Source organism: Helianthus annuus, chromosome 9, assembly GCF_002127325.2.
Source record: "Helianthus annuus cultivar XRQ/B chromosome 9, HanXRQr2.0-SUNRISE, whole genome shotgun sequence".
NCBI classification, from domain to species: domain Eukaryota; kingdom Viridiplantae; phylum Streptophyta; class Magnoliopsida; order Asterales; family Asteraceae; genus Helianthus; species Helianthus annuus.
In genome coordinates this window covers 186,879,721-186,889,444 of record NC_035441.2, presented here as the reverse complement: position 1 = coordinate 186,889,444, position 9,724 = coordinate 186,879,721, and the positions used below count along the sequence as shown (strand labels likewise).

Genomic DNA, 9,724 nt, shown 5'->3' with positions numbered 1-9,724 from the left:
AAGGCTTGCAGATCCACCACGTCCCCGTCTAATGTTTGCCCTAAACGTAAAGTCAAAAGGTTTTAAAAACAATTCATTTTTAGAGTTCACAAAAGTGAATGAAACCAGACTGGTATACCTTCTGATGTGTTTATAATAATTTTTTTATTAACTGTCTACAAATTCTTTGATTAATAAATTTAATAATTAGTCTGTTCTCTTTGTTTCTCAGCATTTACCTGTTGATGTTTCATATGATCTTTGTCTGTCTGTTGACAACTTGCGTGACGTTAGTATCCAGAACCTAAGTTGTGAGCTAAGTAATATAAAAACAAGAGCCGAGAAGTCTGGTGATGGTTACAGGTATGGTTTTACCAAGTGGTCATCTTTCTTGAAATCAAATCACATCCCGTTCGGCGCCACTCTTTTCTTTAAGTACATCAAGTCTTCGCAGCTTTTGGTGTTGATGAAAGTTGTACACAAGACTATAAAGAAAAGAGGTCGTGCGTGAATCTTGGCATTTGTGGTTTTTTTGCTTCGTTTTGGCAGAACAGTTAATGTAGTAGGTTGTTTTAGTTTTTTGATCTGTGGTGGGTATTAGTCAAGTATGGTTAGACGGTTATGTTTGTAGTATGTAGTGGTTGACATGGTTGAAGGTGTATAGTTGTATATGTTATCCTTTGACCTGTTGTTACTTAAACAAAGCTTTTTTTTGTGAAAAATCTGATAAATACCTATTAATCTTGGTTTGAATGCATAACACCATTTTGTTATTACATTCCTTTTCATATTTGTGTCTTTCTTTCCATATCAAAAACTTTTTTTGGTTATGATATTGATTCCTACAGTCAACCATTTGAACTGATACTGTAGCCGTTAACATGTCATATACAACATTTCTTCACCTATTCCAAACCGATACTGAAATAATGTTAATTGCTTTACGTAATCTTTTTTATTTTGAATTAGGTTTTTAAATGTATATAGACTTTTATAATAATATATTTTTCGAAAATGTCTTATATTTCAAACGAAAAAGAAAAGAGTAATAATTAATTTACATACATATATTTTGTTATTTTTCCTACCTTTATTTACAACAAAAATATGGTAAATATTTTTCTAACTTTTGACTATATATAATAAAAATTATGATACATAATTTGATTTCCTTACTAATTTACAAGCAATTTTACCTAATATGGATTCTAAATTTTGTAGAATAATAATTTTAATGTATATTGCATGTTTAGAATTATTTAATCTTTATATGTATATTCTTATAGATTATAGATTTTAAATTTCCGTATTTTTCCTCATTTTATATTTTACATAATATATATATTTTTATATATTTATATAAATATAGAAAATATGTAAAATATATAAAAATTTAATAATTTTAAATTATATTTAAATTCTTAAAGTCAACCCGAATTTTTTAAATCAATATGATTATTGCGGATCTATGTATATTTTCCGTTTTTACAAATTTGTATTTATGTTAATTCGTTTTATCTAATTATAAATTATACCGTTTCCTTATTTATTGAATTTAAAAAAGGAGGTTTATTTTCATTTATCTATATACATAGATCATTTGTTTTCTTTTTAAGTCAAACTAATTTTTTTGCAACAGTCTATTAATTTATTTTATTTCTACGTAGCTACAATGGAAAACGAAGGTCATATCACCTTGCTGAATGATCTCGATGCACTTATCACCAACTTCAAATGTTGTTTACAAATAAATATTTGGAAAATTGTAGTTGAAAAAATAAAGTTTAATTTCAAATTTTTAGTTTTGAATTTATTTTTGTATATAAATTGTTGATTTGATTTTACATCTTGATTTATTATAATTGTAATTCACTTTTAAATTAAATTATTTAAGTATAACTACCATATTGTTGAATCGTTTAAACAATTTGTAAAAAAATTTTGAAATATAAATATTACAATTTATAAACTATTGGTAAAGTACTATTTTATGGTAAGTTGTTAGTTAAATTGATTTTGTAAAGTTTTGTAACTATTAGAGATCTATAAGGGGTGAATTTGTAATTATATTTTATTTACTTCAAAATTGGTGCAACTCAAAACAAAACCATCATATCACCTGCAACATCATTACCCATCAAGATCACTTTCACTTCCTCTCTCGGTTATCCCTTCTCACCGCCATTGTTGGTTAGGGTTTCAAGAAGCCATTACTCTCATCTTCTACACTACAATCAACAGAAGAATGTATGTTCTTCATCTTTAATCCGGCTATTGAGAGGTTTTCGTCCTATTGTTTTGCAATGTTCCGATTTTGATGTTATATTTAGAAGATTTTCCAATGTTCGGTTGTTCAATCAACTGTTATACATAATTTTCTTTAATAACAATCCGATTCCGATTTTGATGTTATCTTTACAACAATTTCCCACTTTTTTATGTTTCTTAATTTCCTTTTTCATGGTAAACCGTAATTATTGTAAAGGTGGATCATCAACTCTTTATCTCGGTGATAGGTTTCGGAATGTGAAGATGGAAGCGTTGTCCGACAAATGTGCTTTCACTGATGGATGGTCTAAGTTGATTAGGGATCTTGAATTAGATTCCCGGACTACTTTTATTTTTACAATGGTTGGATATGAGACTTTTGAGTTGTCCGTTTTTAATCATGAAACTGGTACTCAAATGTATTTTAAGAAGGTTGACGTTGTTGTGTTGGATGATCCTATTTACGGAGATATTGGATTTGATTTACTGCTTGCGGTTAGTGTTATTATGCTTACAATATATTTTTTTTCATAATATCAAGTAATTAGTTATTCTTGAAGTTAACATTGTTGGTTTTTTGAATATTATTTTTTTGTAGTCGGAACACAAAGAGAAAGTGATTACCAACGAAAGTGATGTTGATGAAGATCTTGGTGGTCATATAGTTGGTGAATCTAACCGCCTTTCATCTTCCTTAGATTCGTATCGGTCTAATGTAAGTGATTCACAATGTGCCTTATATATATATATATATATATTATAGTGCTTCTAATTACTTTCTTCTATACTTATATGTTTATCATTCATTTTTGTTATGTAGAATGACCCAAAAGGAAAGTCAAAGATTGTTTTTGGTCACGAGACTGTATCTGCAAAGGTTGTTTGTTATATACTAATTTAATTTAATAGTTAATTTCAATACATATAATAAACTTTTTATTCTATTCGGTGTATTTGTTTTCCATTATGTAATCCTTTTAATGAATTTTTTTTAAATGTAATAAGTTAAATCTTTTATGGTTTTGTAGGTTCATCCTAAGCTCAAATCAAAGTTTTATGTTGGAGATAAAGGGCTTTCGACAAAGGTTGTTTATGATTAGATAATATAGTTTGATGTTTTTTTCTATATAAAAAAAATATTTTCAAGTTTCGTTTTTGTTAATGTGAAAACCCAGTTTGATGTTGTTTAGAAATCTTTTTTCATACCAAACAACACATTACATGTATAAAAACATGCTTAATTAGTATATAATCCATTTAATTATTTCCTTCTATATGAATATGTTAATTGTTTTATTTTCTTTAGGTTGAACGAAAAGGAAAATCAGCTGATTATGTTTCTGAGCAAAATCTGTCTTCTCACGTTGTCTCTCAAGTAAGATACCGTAACCATGAATTCTTACTTTTATTATTTAAAGGACCGTGTATCTTATTGTTGTAAAATTTTATGTATATTATGTTTACATTTATTGTGTCTTATTCAATTATGTAGGCTAAAGTAAAGTCTAAGTCATTGAGATCCACAACATCAACCGCCCTTCAAGTTGGCCGTAAATGCTCTACATCAAAAAAGTTAAAACAAACTGATGTAATTAAATTCACCAAGAAAGCCGAAAGCAGACTGGTATACTTTATAATTTTTTGTTTCCTTCTAATAGCACATAATAGAGTTCGGCTCTACTCTTTTTTTTAATCAACAAGGTAATTAATCCTTTTATATTTTTCTCAGCGTTTACCGACTGATGTTTCAAGCCATATGTGTCTTTCTCTTCACAACTTGCACCATGTTACAGTTCAGAACGAAAAATGTGAACTACTTAAGTTGGGCACAAGAGGCGAGAAGTCTGGGAAGGGTTTCAGGTATGGTTTTAAAAAGTGGCCAGCTTTCTTGAAATTGAATTACATCGACTTCGATTCTACTCTTTTCTTTACGTACGTCAAGTCTTCTAAGCGTTTGATGTTGACCAAAGTCGTACCCAAGATCACAAAGAAAAGAGGCCGTTCGTGAATGTTGGTTATTATGTTATGTTAGATGGTTAAGTATAAATATTAGATGTGATTTTATCGTTGGTTTGTTTTGATACTTTGGGATAGTACTTATGGTTTGTTAGACATGTCTTTTGGTAATATGTATATGTTGTTAATATGCTTATGATGTGGTTATGTGAAATTCAGGTTATGTTAGCATATAACCTAAATAATAAAAAATTAATAAATTAAACCTAAATATATATCGATGATTATGAAGAAATCTCTTTTTTTTAATTCAATAACATTTGACTTTTATCATGGTTCTTCAAGAATGATTTTATTTTCGTAATGATATTTTATTTTTAGAAACTTCCATCTAATTGTAACAAATTATAATGGAATAATTACAATTGATTTCTATCAATACATATTTGGAAATATGTATCTTCATTTGTTATATAAAATTTCAAAAGATATGTAATAACATTGAATTTTTATATGTTACTAGATGTCTCCTATATCTATATATATATATATATATATTCTGAAATTCGTTTTTGTGTATAATAACAAAAGAGTTTGTTTATATATCTAACTTGTCCGAATCAAAATCAACTCAGTTGGTCTTGATCGTGGATTAAATCTACAAGGTAAGATAATTAAATTGTGTATGTTTATTAAACCTATTAATGTATAAGAAACTTTTATTTTTTACATCTTTATGACATTGTTGTTTATGTAACTAATCACCATTGATTATGTAATATGTTTTGAAACTAATAAGCCTATATTATCACATGCTTGATAACGTTTGGGTATGTGTTTTAATTTATGTTTTTTAAGTAATAATATATTATCACATGGTTGATAAGAATATATTATCACAATTCATTTTATTTCATATATCATATATGTTTTTTAAGTAATCAGAATATATTATGACTGAAATTAAAAAATAATTTAATTATTTTCATAATTTATAATATACATATTGTTAATTGTTTTTTCTACGTTACATGTGTTTGTAGCCTTTAAATATGGCTGAAAGTTCTTCCAGGTATTTTTTTCTTTTTAATGTTATACTTTGTTGTGCATTATACCCATTAACAAGTTATATTTTATTAATATCTTATGTTTTTCAATCAGTATTAGAGAACCTTTCTTTTGTAGACACATGAATCGAGCGGACGAACTTTTACTGGTATTTTCTAAATTCAGACATTTATTATATTTTTTTATTTGTTATCATGAAATACAATTTAAAATTATCTTATGGTTTATAATTTACAATTATAATTATAATTATAATTTATTTTGGATTCCTTGCTTTATTAGGTGATTCCTTTAGACGCTGCATCCAAATTGTGGGGTAACGATAAAGTACCCAAAAATGTTATGATACAAACTCAAGATGGTCGAAAATTTAATATTTCTTTAAGCGAAGCCAAAGGAAAACATTTCTTTTTCCATGGTTGGTCAAATGTTGTGAAACATTTAAAACTCAAAAAAGGATGTTTGGTGCTCTTCAATTCTGTCGATTTATCTATATTCAAACTAACACATTTCATTGATGGTGTGTTTCAAAGCTCTTTCTGGACATCTTTGTTACCTACAACATCTAACTTTATTGTAAGATTAGTTTTTCTTTCATTTTATTTATGTTAATATATTTAGGTTTTATGAATTGATTACAAAAGTAACATTTTTTATTTATTTATGCAGGTAATTCCTGAGTGTATACTGCCTAATTTCTATGATTATACTTCAGATGATATAATTTCCATTATAGATGTAGGCAACAAAATCCTTCACGTTAATATTGAAACGCTTTTTGGTAAAGTTGGTTTCTCCATTGGTTTTGATGTTATTGTTAATTTGTTTCAATTGGAGGCCGGTTGTTATCTAATATTTACAAAAGGTTTTGCAAATTATTTCCATTTAAGAATTATTGGAAAAAATGGTGTTGAAATTAATTATGCTGATGTACAACTTGATGAGGTAAGTATACATTTGCTTGGTTCTTTATATTTTAATTACTATATTGTTATTATAATAATTGTTGTATGTTATTTTCAGACTGTAGTTGCACCTATTGATGTAGTTGACGAGCCAGCTATTGATAAACACCAAAATGTTCGTGTTTATAAGTTTAGGCGTATGGCTTCTAAAGATTTTGTAAGTTTTAATATTATTTTAGCAAGTACTATATAATAAAAATTATATATTTTTTAGTCACATAGAAATACATTATTATTTTTATATTCTTCTTCTTATTAATTTTGATTTTATAAACAATACATCGACTGCCTGATAAGGTTTCAAGTATGGCTAAACTTGGTGCTGATTTAAAACCTATGACTGTTAGGCTTTTGCATCTGCCTGAGCAAAACGAGTTTACCAACCGTACCAGACGTGAAAAGAGAGGAGAAAGTTGGAGTTATGCATTATGCAAATGGTCCAGATTCATGAAACGTGCTCGCATTAACGAGCGTGATACAATTGACTTTTCTTTTGATGAAACTCATCAAGTGTTGAATGTTGAGTTAGTTGTACCTCACCAAAAAAAAAAGAGTAGTGATTAATTATTTTACATTTAAGTTTTGGATATTTGGTTTTTGTATGATATACATTTACTTTGTTATGTTTAATAGTTTTTAAATGTTTATTCATACACCTTATTCATCATAGAATTTTTCGTTTATTAATATTTATGTATATATTTATTTGGTTACAAAGATAGATTGTCAACCCGTGAGTATTCACGGGTTATAACCTATTAGTGTATATGAGGAAGGGTACTTGTGTAAGCAAAACTAAGGATGAGCATGGTACTTGTTTGGTAACGAAAGTACCGGTACTGAAAATCCTTAAAAGTGGGTACCGTTAACGGTACCGAATATACCCGGTATGGTACGGTTCGGTAGCAGTATCTGTATTTTAGTGTGAAAACCGGTAAATACCGGTACCGGACTGGTACCGAACCGGTACCGAAAATGTCAAAAATCGGTACCGAAAATGTACCCGATTCGATAAATTCAGTACCGGTACAGCAAAACCAATTACTTAAGACGCGACATTTGCATAGTGTTGGATACCCTTTTATACGTGCAATGCATAAACCTTGGTCCCTTTTTTGTAACTAAAATGTAAGAATACTACTTATAAATTAAAGAGAATAAAATCCTTGATTTTATAGTTTATATATATATATATATATATTACTGACCATTGATTTACACTTGTGTATTGATAATTAAGGGCTATGATTAGTTCACACAATTTAACATCAAAGGGGTTGTTCACAAATGAACCTAACCCTATATATATATACATATATAGAAAAAGTATATCGTACATTACGGCTTAATGTACTTCACGTACGACAACGTGCGTGATTTGTTCTATAACATCCGTGATTAATGTTTTCAATATGCGTGATTATTGTGTTTCAACATGCGTGATTTTGGATTTTTGAGTTATAACGTGCGTGATTTTAAAATGAACGTGCGTAATTTACGTTAACCTTCCTCTACATATGTATTTATATATAATGAAGTATGTAAAAGTTATTTGAGTTTAAAAATTAGTGAAATTAACAATTACACCTACCCCTCCATTTGCCTCTCCAACCATAACCAACTTTCATTTGATCACTAAAATGTCACCTTGTTAACCAACAAGTTGTTATATCCTTTTTCGATGTTGATTTAACTTAATAAAGGTTCATATTATTATTCAACTTTTGGATTTATATCCTTTTTGTTTGATTCTTACCCATATATATATATAGGATAATGTATGTATATTATACTTATAACGTTAAGAATACTTTATTGAGTACAAAATTTCTTTTATTTGTTGACATTAATGGAAGTATAGTTTTATGGGTTTGAGCCTCGCTGAAGACAGACTTGGTATAATTTGAATCGTAAAAAAACTAGTATAGTAAATGACGTTAGGGAGCACGTAGTGGTCTTGGGAAGGGCTTCAGGATGCTCGGAGCCACGCGGGAACACTACCTCCTCCAATTCAAGGCCGATTTTCTCAATCAAAATCTTGAAGTAGTTCCCAATTTCCAAATGCTTTATACATACACACTCATAAATTTTGATGGTTACCCTCCATCCTCAAGTAACATGACACATACAACGAAATCACTAATATATAATTTATCCGAGTTTAACTCCATCCTCAAGTAACATGACACATACAACGAAATCACTAATATATAATTTATCCGAGTTTAACACAACATTTTAGACCATCGGATTATCCTATTAGTTTCATTGATGTTAATTTAATTAAATAAATATAAAGAAAGTATTGATGTTACCTTTACGGCCTTAGTTGGTGCCTAAAGTATCTAATTGACTATCATAAGTGCTTTAACTTTATACTGTACCAACTTCAAATTTTTTCTAAGTTGTGTAAATCGACTTATACCAACCATACTAATACTTTATGCTCTAGAATGTTACCTTTGACATATGGATGATTTTGATGTAAATTTAAATATTTAGACGATCCTTGGGTAGTTAAGTGTAGGGTTATTGAAAACAAACAAGGATTCTAGCCTTTCAAAATATGAGGTCCTGTGGGAGTATGGTTTTGGCATGAAGGCCTCCACCACGCTGGCACATCGCCCCATGCCATGGTATGGTGGTGGTGTGGAGTTCTTGCCTCGCGTGGAGGGGGAGGGTGATGGTGATGGTGATGTGTCACGATGGTATTGGTTGTTTGTTTGATTGGGTCGATTTTGATTGGTTGTTTTTAATTTTTTAAACGCCACTTTTAAGCCCCTTTCACCACGTGTTTTTTTTTATCACGTCCCCTGCTGATGTGGCTTCAACGTAATGCTTCATTCCTCTCCACACCGCGTGTTCTTAAATTTTCAAGCCTTTAAAAATATAATTATAGCTTGTGTTTTTATACTAAACATAATGCAACAATGTCTATGCATTGATTTTAGGTTTGGGAACGTTATTATATCATTTTATCCTCTTAGCATTATAGAATGAGTACACAAGTCCACATGCTGACATGCAACAATGTCTATGCATTGATTTTAGGTTTGGGAACGTTATTATATCATTTTATTCTCTTAGCAATATAGACCCAAGTTCACATGCTGACATGCACTGTAACACTACATAGTATGGATTAACAACCAATAACACCCCCTCTCCATTCTTCGGGGCATTGTTTATGTGACACTGTTGTGCTTAAATATCGCTAATGTGACACAAAGAAACCTTAAGATAACGTTTGGTATGTAGGAATGAGGGATGAAATGGAATGGAATATTGTGAAGGAATGAAGAAAAGAGTGTTTGGTTGGTCGATGGAATGGAATCGTCCATTTCAAAATACATTCCATTCCCTCAAAATCATTACATCTGCCCCCCTGTTTTTTTTTTCCATTCCATTTCTTCTTCACCTTTCATTAACAACACCACAACCCATCACCGTTGCTACCACCCACCACCACCACCACCATCGTCATATGT

General features: G+C 29.5%; 1 long non-coding RNA gene across 1 annotated transcript; it reads left to right on the top strand.

The window, feature by feature from the left end:
- The first annotated feature begins 3,067 nt into the window (after window positions 1-3,067).
- On the top strand, window positions 3,068-3,635 carry LOC118482292. The gene is made up of 3 exons (XR_004868261.1): window positions 3,068-3,124; window positions 3,276-3,332; window positions 3,554-3,635. It is a non-coding gene; the product is annotated as an uncharacterized LOC118482292 (long non-coding RNA).
- The last annotated feature ends 6,089 nt before the right edge of the window (window positions 3,636-9,724 follow it).